We start from the raw sequence: 14,390 nt of genomic DNA, 5'->3' as shown, positions 1-14,390 counted from the left end.
GGGAAGGGGCGGGCGTGAGAGGGCAGCGAGCGGGGCGGGAGCGGCGGCCATTAGAGCGGCTGGATACAGCGAGCGGCTGCGGTTTTACCCCACCACAACATATACATATATATATATATACATATATATAAAATTTTAAATGCATTTATTAATTATGAAAGGGCCGTGTTCTCTTATCGGAATTGTCCGCAGGTTGTTGTACCAGGCACAGGCTGCTCCTGCGTGGGTAGCTGAACAGAGAGATTCAAGCTCGAAAATCGTTTTTGCTTATTTGGTGGATTTTTAACATTTATTTAAGCGAACACAAGCCACTGCGCAGCTGTGAACAGTAAAAACAGTCAAAGAAATAGCTGGATTTTGCAGCCGAGTGAGCAGAAAACACGCACAAGTTTGGGATGGCTGAGAACACATGGAGGGAGGCAGGGAGTTGGGTGCGGATGGCCAGGAAGGCTGAAACTCCTGAGTACCCTGGGCAATGGGGAAAAGGAGAGGGGCCCTCGGTCTGGAAATGAGGATAAAAAGGGGACTGCGACCTCCAGCAACTTGAGAGACTCCACAGGGATGTGCCAGGTGGACTCCCCCTTTATTCAAATAGTTTTAGGTCTCCTCTGTCTCCTTTTTGGACATTCAGTTCTTGACAGTGAGATTTTCCACACATAAGCAATAGCCAAGGCACATTTGGAGTGATCTGAATATGTCTGAGTGTATCTGGTTTTCAAGATGAAAGATGGGATCATAGGTTACAGAATTGTGTGTGTTTCTTGGTTTATTAATACATTTATTGACCTCCTCTACAATGTGAGTCAGAGAGGAACTGAAGGTCCAGGCCTGTGCTCATAAGGTGCCACCAGACACATGGGCAGAGCGGGTGACAGTCCCAAGGGAGGTTGTTCATGGCTATTTATGTATGACCATGGCATTATAAGGAAACATAAGGAAAGATGGATTTTCATTTCTGACAGCAAACTGAGCATTAGGAAACTGATTTTTTCCATCATGCTTTCAATGGAAATTCATAGAATCATGGAGTCCCTTGCCATTTGCATTAATTCCTAATGAATTTCATAAGGCTGTTGATGGCCACACTTCTTGTTACATCCTTTGGGACAAAATCTCTAGAGAGGTTGTGGAATCTCCTTCTCTGGAGATCTTCCAAATCCATCTGGACTAGATGATCTCTAGAGGTCCCTTCCAACCTCAACCATTCTGGGACTTTTCCCACCTCAATAAATTGAATGAAAACTCTGTTTTACAGACTGGGGGGAAAAAATGGTGGTTTAACTTTATTTGCATAGTAATGGACCTAAAGAATGATATCACTAGGGTACTGTAATACATGGATGTATTGAACAGGCCGCTACTGTAGATAGATACTGCTCGTGCAGCTCTCGCAACTGCCCTTTCAGGCATCTCTGCTGCCTCTGGCGGCGCCGCTTCGCCTGCACAGAAGGCCCTGCAGCAGAGACCGGCTAAACGACCCAATTCAATAGTGAATGGGGACTTGAAAGTGCTGTTGAAGATGAACATGAAAGTATGGACAAAAAAGCACCTAAAGTATTAGAGCATTAGGACAGATAAGCCTGGACAAGTATTATTTTTATTCATATCTGAACGAATACTTCTTTTAGGAATACATGGATCTTGAAGAAGTAATCCTATTCATCAGTGAGGTTACGAGAGTGGAAAAAATACTCAGTAACTCCTAGATGGGGCCAAGAGAGACAGTTCAGCAGCTAAACACAAGGGGTTGCTCACCAGCTGCCAGTCTTCGTGTCTCATGCCTCTAGTAATTGAAACTTGACTTTGCTGCTTTCATTTTCCTTCCCAGGAAATTACTGCCTCACTTCTCAAAACTACATGTTAAAATGATCTTTCCATCTTTGGTGTAATTTTTGAGGCACAAGAGCTCAAACCATTGAGCATCAGAAAAGGCTACAGTGGTGCCTAAGCAGACTTCAGACATCACTTTATAGCCTTGTTTACAGTTTTGTCCAACTTTAGATGTCCAACTTTAGATGTGCCAATGACGGAGCTATTTTGGTAAATTCCTGTAAAGGAGATAACCACTTAGTCTGAAAACAGATTTCTCTGGCTTAAAACTATTCCTCAGTAAGATAATGGAGTAAGTTCTTACTAGCAAAATAGTCCTTTAAGCAATAAAGTCTGTGTACAAGTCAGCTTTTTTAAAGACATAGATGTCTTGGCGCTCACAGTTACACCAGAAAGTTTTTAGATAGATCAAGGAAATACAACATCAGTGCAGAACTGAGAAATAGTCCTTAATATAAATATTTAAATAATTTTATCTGAACAGTAATATGCAAATGTAGTATCGTTGTGAATGTTTTCACTTCTTGCAGCAGCTATTACACAGCATATTTACTTTCATCTTTCTTATTTTCTAAGGAAAATATCAAGTTAGGCGTATATTGGATGTATTGTTTATTGAATTCATGTTGAGAAGAAATCTAATGTTTGATACATTAAAAGAAAGTTCTATGCTTTGTTAGCAGGTGTGGTGAGGATGGTCTAAATGAGTATTTCATTTTATCAATAATACATTATTAAAATTATTAAAATTATTAAAATAATGCATTTTTTTAATTTGATCTGTTAATAAGAACACAGGTAATTCTGCATGATGCTATAAAAAGTAGTAGATTTAGATTTAAGGTTTAGATTTAAGGTTTAGTTGAATACAATTTATTTCTATTTTATACAATTTATTTCTATTTAAAAGAGCTAATAAAATCATTAAACTGGCAAAGCCCCCAAGTTAGGAACCTTGCTGCTCAGCCTTGCTGTTCAGCCTTGCTGTAGCTGTTGGACCTCTCTTGATGTGTCTGCCTGTATAGATGCCTCACAAAGCAGTCACTAAGGACGTTACCTTGTACTCACAGTTACCACCTGCTGTTTTTGCCATAGGATGCTCGCCTCCGACAGCAACCTGGATGAATTGTGCGTATAGGCCTGTGGTACCCAGAGCGTGGGGCAGCTGTTCCGCATTTCTGGGTGTTGTGGCTCCAGACCTACTTTACTCTGTGTTATTTTGGGGCAGAACAGGAGTATTTATTTTCCTCGCAGTGTTTTTTTTTTCCTATGTGTGTGACTTTTGTTGTCACAGTGCTCGAGGGTCTCAGGAATCTGAACACTGCTTTTCTGTATAATATCACTGCTAAGCACATGGGTATTGTGTTATTCTTCTTCTGGTGACAATTTCTTTTTAAGCAGAGAATTTGTAGGTTTTAAGTGTTTCAGTGATGAAGTGCCCACTATGAAAGCCACAGAGAGAGGCTCAGAAGGGCCTCCAAGCACCCCCAGTAGCTGCTGACTTTCCCTATCCCTGTTCAGTACTTTTGGAAACCAGATTCCACAGGGAATCTGGGACTGTTCTGACAGGTGCTACGGGGCCAGGTTTCCACCTGAGGGCTCAGAGCGGTAATACTGGGAAAATAAATAATACACAGTAGTGATCAAGCCCCAAAAGATGAGTTTAAACCAGGTGTCAGCTTTGCAGGGGGCACCTTTGCAACAGCCAGGGACAACTCTGTTCCTCTGTGTCACACTCAGTTGTCTCAAGTCCAGATCTGGTCTTTCCTTTTTTGGGGGGCCAAATTCTTGGTCTACTCCTGTAGGAATTTCCATGCACAAGAAATACAAACCCTTGGGATTACTTCTTATAGGGATTTTTTTTCCCTTGAGCATAACCCAGATTTACAGCAGCAAGGGGGTTCGTCAAGGACAAATGTCATTCCTAACAGGGTACATGGCCTGGGTACATTAACATTATCAGATGTAATTTTCACAGGACTGGCTTTTTATTGCCATTAATTAGAAAACCATTGTTTTGGGTTTGGATGGTTTTATTGGTTTAATGGCTTTAATTGGAAAACCATTATTTTGCCATTATTTTCTGGAATTGTTGGTTCTACTTTCAGTAAGAATTAAGATTATCACAGTAAAGCATGTAATGTAAGTCTGTGCACCCTTTTCAAACATGTTTTCAAGATTAAAAAAACACTATCACTTCAATAGATCTAATTTAAAAGGTTTAGAATAAATTTGTAGATGCAACTTTGTCCTTTAATTATTCTCATTGAAGATGAAAATTGAATGGTGCTTATGAAAGAGGTTCAACTAGACAAAACTATATAAAGCTATATTTTCTTTTTTTTTTTTTTTTCAAAAGGCTGCATTTTAAATATTCAGTGAATGGCTTCCATTTCCAGTGCCTAAGTGGATTTCTGCTTTTCTGAAGAAGAAGAAAAAAGATAAAAACTTATTAGTATTTAGAAATACCACATCAAAATTAGCTTTCAAGAAACAATGAGTGTAATTGCTTCCTGAAGGAATCTCCCCAAAATCATCTGTGAGGTTTTTGTTGTTGTTGTCAAAAAGGGAAGTCTCCTTCATGCAGACACAGCCCAGAAAATTGCTTCTGCCGGAAGACAGAAGAAAGGATTAAACAGCTTGTCACATAATCAAACTGATTATGCATTATACTTTTGAAGCAGAAGCTTTAAAGTGAGACACAGTAATAGATATGCATTCCAGAGGATGTATTCAGAAAGCCTCAGGATATTCAGAAATCCACTCTTGAATAGTATAAACTGTATTTTACACTCAAATTCTGTATTAGCAGTTCTCATATAACTTGGGTAGAATATTGTTGCACTCCGTAGAAGTGCATCTTGCTAAAGCAAAACTAAATCCTCTAATATTTTTCCTGAGGCATCTCATGTGCTTTTTAAAAATCATGTTGAGTTAATATCAAGAGATTTTATTTGTACATCCATATATGCAGCCACACCCACCCACTGTCTATATACTGAGTTTGATCATTTGATTTAAATTCAACATACCTTTAACCCTCCCCATGATACTGTTAGTGTTTTTAAGCTTAACAACATGGCAGTTCCCCCTTTTGGTATCTCACAGCTTATCCTAAGCCTCTAGTTTCCAGTTCTCCACAATGTCATATGCAAGGGGGCTCTAGTAGCAGAAATCATGCTCTTATAACAATATTAAAGAGAGGTTTTAAGGGAGACAGTGGCTGGAGAGATCAGAGCTGGAATATTGTCACAACGCAGAGTGGGAAAATCCTTTAATTCAGATGGAGGAATGGACAGTAAACATCACTACCATTTGGGAATACGCCTTAGAGGGGTATTCCCAAATGGCAGTGGTGCCTATTGTGCATTCCAAAGGGAGTGTGGTGTGTGGCCCAGCATCCATCTCCGAAGAAATGTTGTGTCTCTGTTGGGGTGAGGCAGCCAAGAACTGAAGCTCCTTGTATTAAATACAGAAAATGGGACTCAGGATGATACAGGAGATGCCTGGCATTATGCTCACCATGCACATCCCTGTTTTGGATACAGGGAAAGCTCCCCTCCACTACTGCAGGGAAATCCTCAAAGGGCTTCCTGTCCCCTACACAGCCAAAGAGGAGTGTAAACAACAGGCTGCAAGAATAATACGGTGATGAGCACAGTGAAAGGATTTGGTAACATGAATAAGGTCTCAAATGTTACTTACTGCTTGTCTCCCCACCACACTGAGCCCCAGATCCCCTGCCTTGGGGCGTAATACCTATGAGCCAGATGTATCTTTTAAAATGAGAAGATAAAACATAGGCCTTACAAAAAGCAAATGCAACCTGTTATCTGGGTAAAGAGAACAAATGCAGGCGGAAAGGCAGTGATGCATCACAGAATTCAACACCGTGGAGGAAAGGAGTTAATAGAACCGTTCAGGGGCATCAGCCGAAGTCCTCCTGCCCAAAAGGCTCAAATCTGCTGGAAATTCCTTTCCATGAATGGGAGGCTGAACATGCGGGAGAACAGGAGGAAGTGGAGCTTCCGACTCTGTGTGTCACTTACAACCACAACCATCTTACAACCACAGTACTTTGTGTGTCACACCGTACTACTTGTGGTGCATCGCAACTGCCAGAAGGTCCCAGAGCCTGGGCAAAGAGGGTGCAAGGGAATGGGAGGTCTATCTCCCCAGTTAATAGGTGTTTTAGATGGGCAGAATTACATAGAAACATGAATACAAATACAAATACAAATACAAATACAAATACAAATAAATAGAATTACACCAAGAACGGAACTGCACCGGAGCGATCGAATGCAGCACCACCCAATCCAAGTGTAAAAACAAGAGCTAAGATAGGCTTTGAGTTAAGCAGGCTTTTAAATTACAACTTTTTTTTGCAGAAATGAAATTCAAGGGTGTGATAAATACACCATTTTGGCATCTGGGTGCAGTGTGTGGGTCCTCAGAGATGGGCAATGGACCACATGACTGCCATATACCAATGAAAGTATCCCAGTAACCTTGGGATTACGTACACTGTGCCCAGCTTGGAAAAGGACGCCTATTAAGCCCCAATATTGGAGAAGAATTAAGAGAGCCCTTGGGAATGAAGAAGGTGATTGGCAGGGACCCACTAATTCCATTGAGATAGACTGGGGTCTATTAGACCTTTTAATGCCTAGGATTATCACAGAATCCCAGAATGGTTAAGGGCAGAAGGCACCTCTAGAGGTCATCTAGTCCAACCCCCTGCTCCAGCAGGGACACCCAGAGCACAGGGTGGCATCCAGGTGGATTTTGAAGACCTCCAGAGAAGGAGACTCCACAGCCTCCCTGGGCAGCCTGTGCCAGGGCTCTGGCACTCTCGCAGAAAAGAAGTTCTTCCTCACCTGGAGATGGAGCTTCCTGTGCTTCAATTTATACCTATCACTCCTTGTCCTGTCACTGGCCACCAATGCGAAGAGCCCCTTCCCCTTCACATTTTCCCCTTGGGTATTTGTACATGTTGATAAAATCCCTTCTCAATCTTCTCCAAGCTAAACAGGCCCAACTCAGTCTCTCCTCATACGAGAGATGTTCCAGTCCCTTCATCATCTTTGTCGCTCTCCACTGGACCCTCTCAAGAAGCTCCACGTTCCTCTTATACTGGGGAGCCCAGAACTGCACACAGTACTCCAGGTGCGGCCTCACCAGAGCTGAGTGGAGGGGCAGAATCCCCTCCCTTGACCTGCTGGCAACACTCCTCCTGATGCAGGCCAGGATCCCATTGGCCTTCTTGGCCACGAGGGCACACTGCTCACTCATGGTTAACTTGGTGTCAACCAGGACTCCCAGGTCCCTCTCCGTGGAGCTGCTTTCCAGCAGGTCGACCCTTAATCTGTACTGGTGCCTGGGGTTATTCCTCCCCAGGTGCAGGACCCTGCACTTGTCCTTATTGAACCTCAAGAGGTTCCTCTCTGCCCAACTCTCCAACCTGTCTACATCCCTCTGAATGGCAGCAAAGTGTTGGCCACTCAACCCAGTTACGGCTTAGGAAAATAGACTTACCTGAAAAATTTTATGGCAGGTGGAAATATTAGCGAAGGCAACAGAGAAAGGATTTTCACAACCTAATAAGCAGGTCCAAGCAAACACGAGGATGCTTCAAAATTGCCTCACTCTAAATCTTTTACTAGCTAAAGAGCCTGGAGTCCTTGGTTATCTGAAGTTAAATTCAGATCAGTGTTATATTCACATTCCTAATGTCACTGGGGATCTTAATAAGGAGATAAGTCAGATTCAAAAAGCAGCCTGACAGGCCTAAAATCTTAGAAAAGACATCGAAACAACTTGGTTAAATAAACTTTTAGGGGAAATAGGAGATATTTCCCACAGTGGATGGTTGTTGTCTTTTTTATAGACCACTTAATTAGTCTATTTTAAATTGTGTAATAGTTCAGTGTTATCCCTCAGTCATGGTATGCTGCTCTTAACAGTGTTGCAGAATGAGCCAAAAACATTGCCAAAATTATGTAGTCTAGATGAGACTCCCAAAGAGCTCTTTCTTTGGAAGTCTCAAAGGATAATATTAAACAAATCTAGCTTTAACTTCAAGCCTTTCCGCCCATAATCCCTGTCTGGAAGCTTTGAACTCTGATACTAAAAAGCCTGTAAAGCTTAAAAATTAAAAGCAGATTTCACTGTATTAGCATGTTAATTAGGAGGCTGTTTTACCCATAGTTTTAATTTGGAAGCAAGTAATCAGTGTTTATATGACAGTTTGTTTAATTATATCAAGTGTCTGACATGAAAATAAATTAATGGCAAATTGATTTCCACCATCTGCTACCATCAATACCAGGAAAACCAGAGGAACTTCAAATCCCATACTTTTATTCTTTTTTTTAATATCATTACCTAAAATAGATTTCCATTGCTTTTGTTAAACTTGTGTTGTTGCATCTTGGCATGCAACAAAATCAGATATTTCTCAGATGATGGATAAAGCAGCTTAAGAGATTCTGTAGAGACCCAGGAGAGGCCTTTTCCAGTCCTCCTGTAATGTTTATCAGTTGCTGTTATCAAATACCGCTTCTTCTTAGAGACAGATAAAAGCAAACTAATAACCCTGTAGCACAGTCACTGCCCACAAAATAGGAAATAAACTGAATTCTCAAAGTGCTAAGCAACTCAAACTTTGCAGAATATTTTGGGTGCAGCTGTGAGGAGAGACAGGTAGACTTTGAGTGCAAGCATTCAGTCCTGTGCAACAGGGGGAGAAGTGGAAACTGAGAGCACATTTATCCTGCATTCCAGCTTTTCACTATCCCCTATTGTTAACCAAGGTCTTCTACATCTCTGCCTGGGTAACAGTTAAGTATTAAGTAGCCAATCCTTAGTTTTATAAACAAGGTAACTGAGGGAATCTTTGGAAATGCTCAGCCTTTGCTTTTTTTTTTTTTTTTTTTTGTGTATGTGTGTGTGTGGTTTTTTACAGTGGAAATGATTATGCAGTTTAAATATATCACTTGTCACTCTAATATTTGTCATGTGAATGTTTGCCCTAATATTTGTCATGTTGTTATTTCCTTTCCTGAAGAGCAAGGCTTTGTATACAAAGAGTATAATTCTTTTCTGAAAAAGAGGAACAATGAGTTATAGCAATAAAGGTATTTTTAAAGTGCTAGTGTTTATTTGCTTCTACAAAAGAATTTGAAAAAGACAGACAAGGCTTTATATATTTCAAAGGGAAGAACCATTTCATATCTAAAGCTATTGCCCATTGTTACGAAGTCTGTCACTAACTGGTATACGTAATGAAAAACATGAACTATGAACTATATTGCAGATAGCAAACATTCCCTACTGTGATCTGGTGAATGTTTAGAACAGAGAGGGTTCACTTTGTTGAGAAGTAGCAGTTTTAAAATATCCCCTTTACCATGTCCATAAAAAGAAGCATGTAATAAAAGGTGTTCAGGTAATCCAAGGGTAAAATGGAATCACCGTGTTATGTGTCTTTGGCATTTTGAGAACATAATTTAAAATAATGTGAACCACCTAATAAAGCAGGTCCCTCTTCTCGTTTTATAAAACAGTATGCAAAACAACCATGCTTGTGCTGTTTTCTAAAGAAAACTTTTTTTTTTTTGTGGATAGCTTTCAGATTATTTTAGGAAATAGCAAGAAGCTTTAACAAAAATTAGGCCTTGCAATGAATTAGCCCAAATGAGAAAGCAGAGCAACAGCAGAGCTAGCAAGTGGAGAAAACCAGATTGCACAAAAGTAATCTCAGTATCCTGCTGCCAGTAAAGAGCAAAGCACTGGTTTTGATCAACCTTTAGTGCTTTGTGTCCTTCTTGCAGAATATGTTTAGACAATTTACTGTTGTTTCATTCTGTAAGCCTTCCCTGCAAATTCCATTCCTCATTCTCTTTTTTTTTTTTCTTTATCTAGAGTTACTTAAAATGGCAAAAATAGAGAAAATGAAAATACTTGAACATAATGAAAGAGTAGAAACTGAAAATAAAAATAACATAAAATATGATAAATGTACCTTTTGGATCATATTGGCTTAACCCAATGTTATTGCTACTGAAATTCCTCAATGAATAAATTCATTCTTGTAAATGGAGAAAAACTAAGAAATTCCTCTACTGCTTTTAGATATCTTTTTTTTTTTTTTTCTGACTTGCTGCACTATAAACAAAAGTACTACTGTACTGCTTTAATTACATTATCTTCAAAGGGGACAGAATAGCTCCATTTACTTTCCAAAGTTGGATTTTTATCTGCTAAAAGAATACCTGCCCCGAGTGTTTTTTACTTAGCAAACTGCAAATGGTAATTTTCCCTGCGAGTGTGGGTTTTCATGTCTTCTCCAGAAGAATTGCCTCTGATTCCCCAGAACACTTAGGTTCTAACTAATCATCCTCACTGTCCTTGTGATGCTGGAACAAAACGAAGTAGTCAATAAACTGTGACTATTTCAGCGGTGGAGGAGAAGTCAGCTTCCCATGTGCTTCCAGGAGGAGATCAGTTGGTCGTAACAGAAAACAGTGTTAGCAGTATCCAAAAAGAGCAGTGGAGTTGAGGAATTCTGATTCTTTTACATCCTGAATGTGTTTGAGTCTCTAAGACAAGAAGAAAGTAACTCTTTTTTGTTTGTTTGTTTGTTTGTTTTGTCCTGGGAATACAATATTACTGATTCCTGGAGGCAGAACCAAGGCCGTTTCCCCAGCGAATCCCTAAGACTCCAGGAAGAGTATAAGGATAAGAGCTTTTTGAAGGCATCAACATGAGCTGAGAACTTCCACACAGCCAGCAGCCCCTCCACCTCTGTCTCCTCCGTCATCCTTCAGCCAGTTGTTGACTGTTTTCTACCTGTTTCTGTCTCACCGTTAGTCCAGTGCAGGGTTCATAATTACATTGGTTGCTTCCCCTCCTCACATCAAAACCAGAATATTCTTCAGCTGCTGCCTTCCTGCTCTGCCCATCAGCCACCTTTAGACCTGCTCTGACACACACTGGCTCTTCAGACCATGGGATGAGTAGGCTGGCACTAACCAGCCTACACCAGATGGGAGAGAGATGGCATTTTCCTTAAACTTGTACATCTACACTTCTGTTTTCTCAGTAATGATCTTACACTTGTCCTGCTTGCTCATTAAAGGAGAGAGTAAAATAATCCAGAGGAGAAGCAGCCACTGGGCTTTAGGTAGTGATCTTATTCATCAGGACAATATCTTTGTGATAACAACATCCATCATTAACTGCTGTGATTGTTGTAGGGATGGGGTTACGGATTAGTAAATAGGAATTGGCAATAGTGAAACTAAATGGAGTACCCTGCTTGTCCCAGGAACAGAAAATAAAATGAAATAGAATCAAAATGAAACAAATCGACCACCCGCTTGGATGCAGCCCTGTGCCACGTGCTCTAGGTGACCCTGCGTGAGCAGGGGGGTTGGACTCGATGACCTCTGAGGTCCCTTCCAACCTTCGGCATTCTATGATTCTATGATTCATTCTATGATTCTATGAATCAAATCGAATCGAATCGACAAAATGGTAGAACATTACCTCACACTGTGTATTCAGGGGCCTCTCAAACTTGCAAGGAGATGAAAATGCTAGCATTTCTACACCCTGAATGTACAGGAAACTCTCATCCTTGTAAGGCGGTAGCTTAGCCCCATGTCCCAGGTTAAGGGAAGTGGAGTGGGACTCATGGAGCAGCTGGAGGAGTGGGTCAGGTATCTTTCCCAATCCCTGCTTATCTCATCCACGCTAGATTTTGTCCTTTATACCCTTGGGAAAGAACTATGTGACAGTGCTGTGGTCATCCTCATAGGGTGATCCAGCACCTTCAGGTGAGTTTCAGACCATTGTCAAGTGGTTTGCAAGTGTATCAGATCTTTAGTGAATTGGGTTTTTCTTTGCAAATTTTAGCAAAGTGGTACCGGCCTGCTTCCACAAGACTTCCCACTTCCATTTGTCATTGGGAAGAGTACCCAAAGCCTCTCCATCATTTTTCTGCCATCTGGAAGGCTGGCAGAGTTTATGCACTTCAGTGGACTTGGTTGTTAACTCCTTACTCACCCATCAAAACATAATAATAAAATATGTCTTGAAAAATATTCTGGGCACCCTCTGTAGTGTATATATTTACTCAAGCCAATTGCATCTTACTAATTATGAAGTTTTACTGTGTAATGTGTGAGAACAGACATATAACATATGTCATTCTCAGAGAAGACCTATGAATACCTTCTCTTACTTAAGAGAAAAATAATGACATTAGAAACAGATTCTACATATCATCCCAAATAATTTAGCTTATAAAACTGCACTGCAGTGCCAAATACTCATGTATTCTCTTTATCAGAAATATCCTTAACATCCTATTACATTTTCAGATTATATTTAGGTAGGTTTTGAGAATGACTGTTAAATTAAGACTGACTTATCAATTATTACTCTCAGAAAATAATAATTTGAAGTCCTTTGTTTTCCTTGAACATCTCTCAGATGAGATTGGGAGAAAGCTTCAGTAGAGGACTGGAAATTTCCATTTCTCTCTGTCTTTCTCCTCTTTTTCCTATGGTGGACTTACAGATATCCTTACCACTCACTGGTACCACATTATGGAAAATGTGAGGGTTGGGGGCAGTCTGGGCTGCAGCGACCACRAGATGTTGGAATTCWYGATCCGGYGTGGAGGAGATGGGGCGAGAAGTAGAATAGCTACCCTGGACTTCAAGAGAGCCAACTTCGACCTCTTCAGGGAGCTGCTTGGAGCAGTCCCCTGGGTCAGGGTCCTAGAAGGAAAGGGGGTCCAGGAGAGCTGGCTGATATTCAAGCGCCACTTCCTCCAAGCTCAGGATCAATGTATTCTCACAAAAAAGAAGTCGAGTAAGCGGGGCAGGAGACCTGTATGGATGGGTAAGGAATTGCTGGGCAAAGTGAGTGAGAAAGAAAGGGTGTACAGCTTGTGGAAGAAGGGACAGGCCACGTGGGAGGAATACAGGCACATTGTCAGAGATTGCAGATGCGAAACGAGGAAGGCCAAAGCCCGGGTGGAATTAGAGTTGGCGAGGCAAGTCAGAGACAACAGGAAGGGTTTCTGTAAGCATGTCAATAGCAAGAGGAAGACGAGGGAAAATGTTAGTGCACTGCTGAATGGGGAAGGGGCCTTGGTGATGGAGGATGCCGAGAAGGCAGAGTTACTAAATGCCTTCTTTGCCTCTGTCTTTACTGCTAAGGTGACCCCCCATGAACTGCAGGGCTCAAGTGGAAGAGATATAAATGGGCTAGAGGAAGACCTTCCACGGGTTGAGAAGGATTGGGTTAGGGATCACTTAGGCAAACTGGCCTCTCAAAAATCTATGGGCCCAGATGGGATGCACCCAAGAGTGCTGAGGGAACTGGCCGAGGTTATTGCTCAGCCTCTCTCCATCATCTTCGAGAGGTCCTGGAGAGCAGGGGAGGTGCCCGAGGACTGGAAGAGAGTCAATGTCACTCCAGTCTTCAAAAAGGGCAAGAGGGAGGAGCCGGGCAATTACAGGCCAGTCAGCCTCACCTCCATCCCTGGAAAGGTGATGGAGCGGTTCATCCTAGAGAGAATCTCCAGACATATGGAGGAGAAGAAGCTGCTGAGGAGCAGTCAGCATGGATTCACCAAGGGGAAGTCATGTCTGACGAACCTCATAGCCTTCTATGATGGGAAGACAGGCTGGCTGGATGAGGGGAGAGCCGTGGATGTTGTCTACCTTGACTTCAGAAAGGCTTTTGACACTGTCTCCCATAATATCCTCATACGGAAGCTCCGGGAGAGTGGACTAGACGAGTGCACGGTGCGGTGGATCAAGGGCAGGCTGGATGGCAGAGCTCAGAGGGTGGTGATAAATGGGGCCGAGTCCAGTTGGAAGCCTGTGGCCAGTGGTGTCCCCCAGGGGTCAGTGCTGGGCCCGGTGCTGTTCAACTTGTTCATCAGTGACCTGGACGAGGGCACGGAGTGCACCCTGAGCAAGTTTGCAGATGACACCAAGCTGGGTGGAGTGGCCGACACTCCGGAGGGATGTGCTGCCATCCAGAGGGACCTGGACAGGCTGGTGAGTTGGGCAAAGAGGAACCTCATGAGGTTCAATAAGGACAAGTGTAGGGTCCTGCACCTGGAGAGGAATAACCCCAAGCACCAGTACAGATTAGTGGTCGACCTGCTGGAAAGCACCTCCACGGAGAGGCACCTGGGAGTCCTGGTTGACACCAAGTTAACCATGAGTCAGCAGTGTGCCCTTGTGTCCAAGAAGGCCAATGGGATCCTGGCCTGCATCTGGAGGAGTGTTGCCAGCAGGTCAAGGGAGGTGATTCTGCCCCTCTACTCAGCTCTGGTGAGGCCGCACCTGGAGTACTGTGTGCAGTTCTGGGCACCCCAGTATAAGAGGGACGTAGAGCTCCTAGAGAGGGTCCAGAGAAGAGCAACCAGGATGATTAAGGGAATGGAACATCTCTCGTATGAAGAGAGGCTGAGTGAGCTGGGCCTGTTTTCTCTGGAGAAGAGAAGGCTGAGAGGGGACATGATTAATATG

This window comes from Nothoprocta perdicaria, unplaced genomic scaffold (genome assembly GCF_003342845.1).
Source record: "Nothoprocta perdicaria isolate Ctin4 unplaced genomic scaffold, notPer1 scaffold_209, whole genome shotgun sequence".
Taxonomy (NCBI): Eukaryota; Metazoa; Chordata; class Aves; order Tinamiformes; family Tinamidae; genus Nothoprocta; species Nothoprocta perdicaria.
This window is presented reverse-complemented; position numbering follows the sequence as displayed.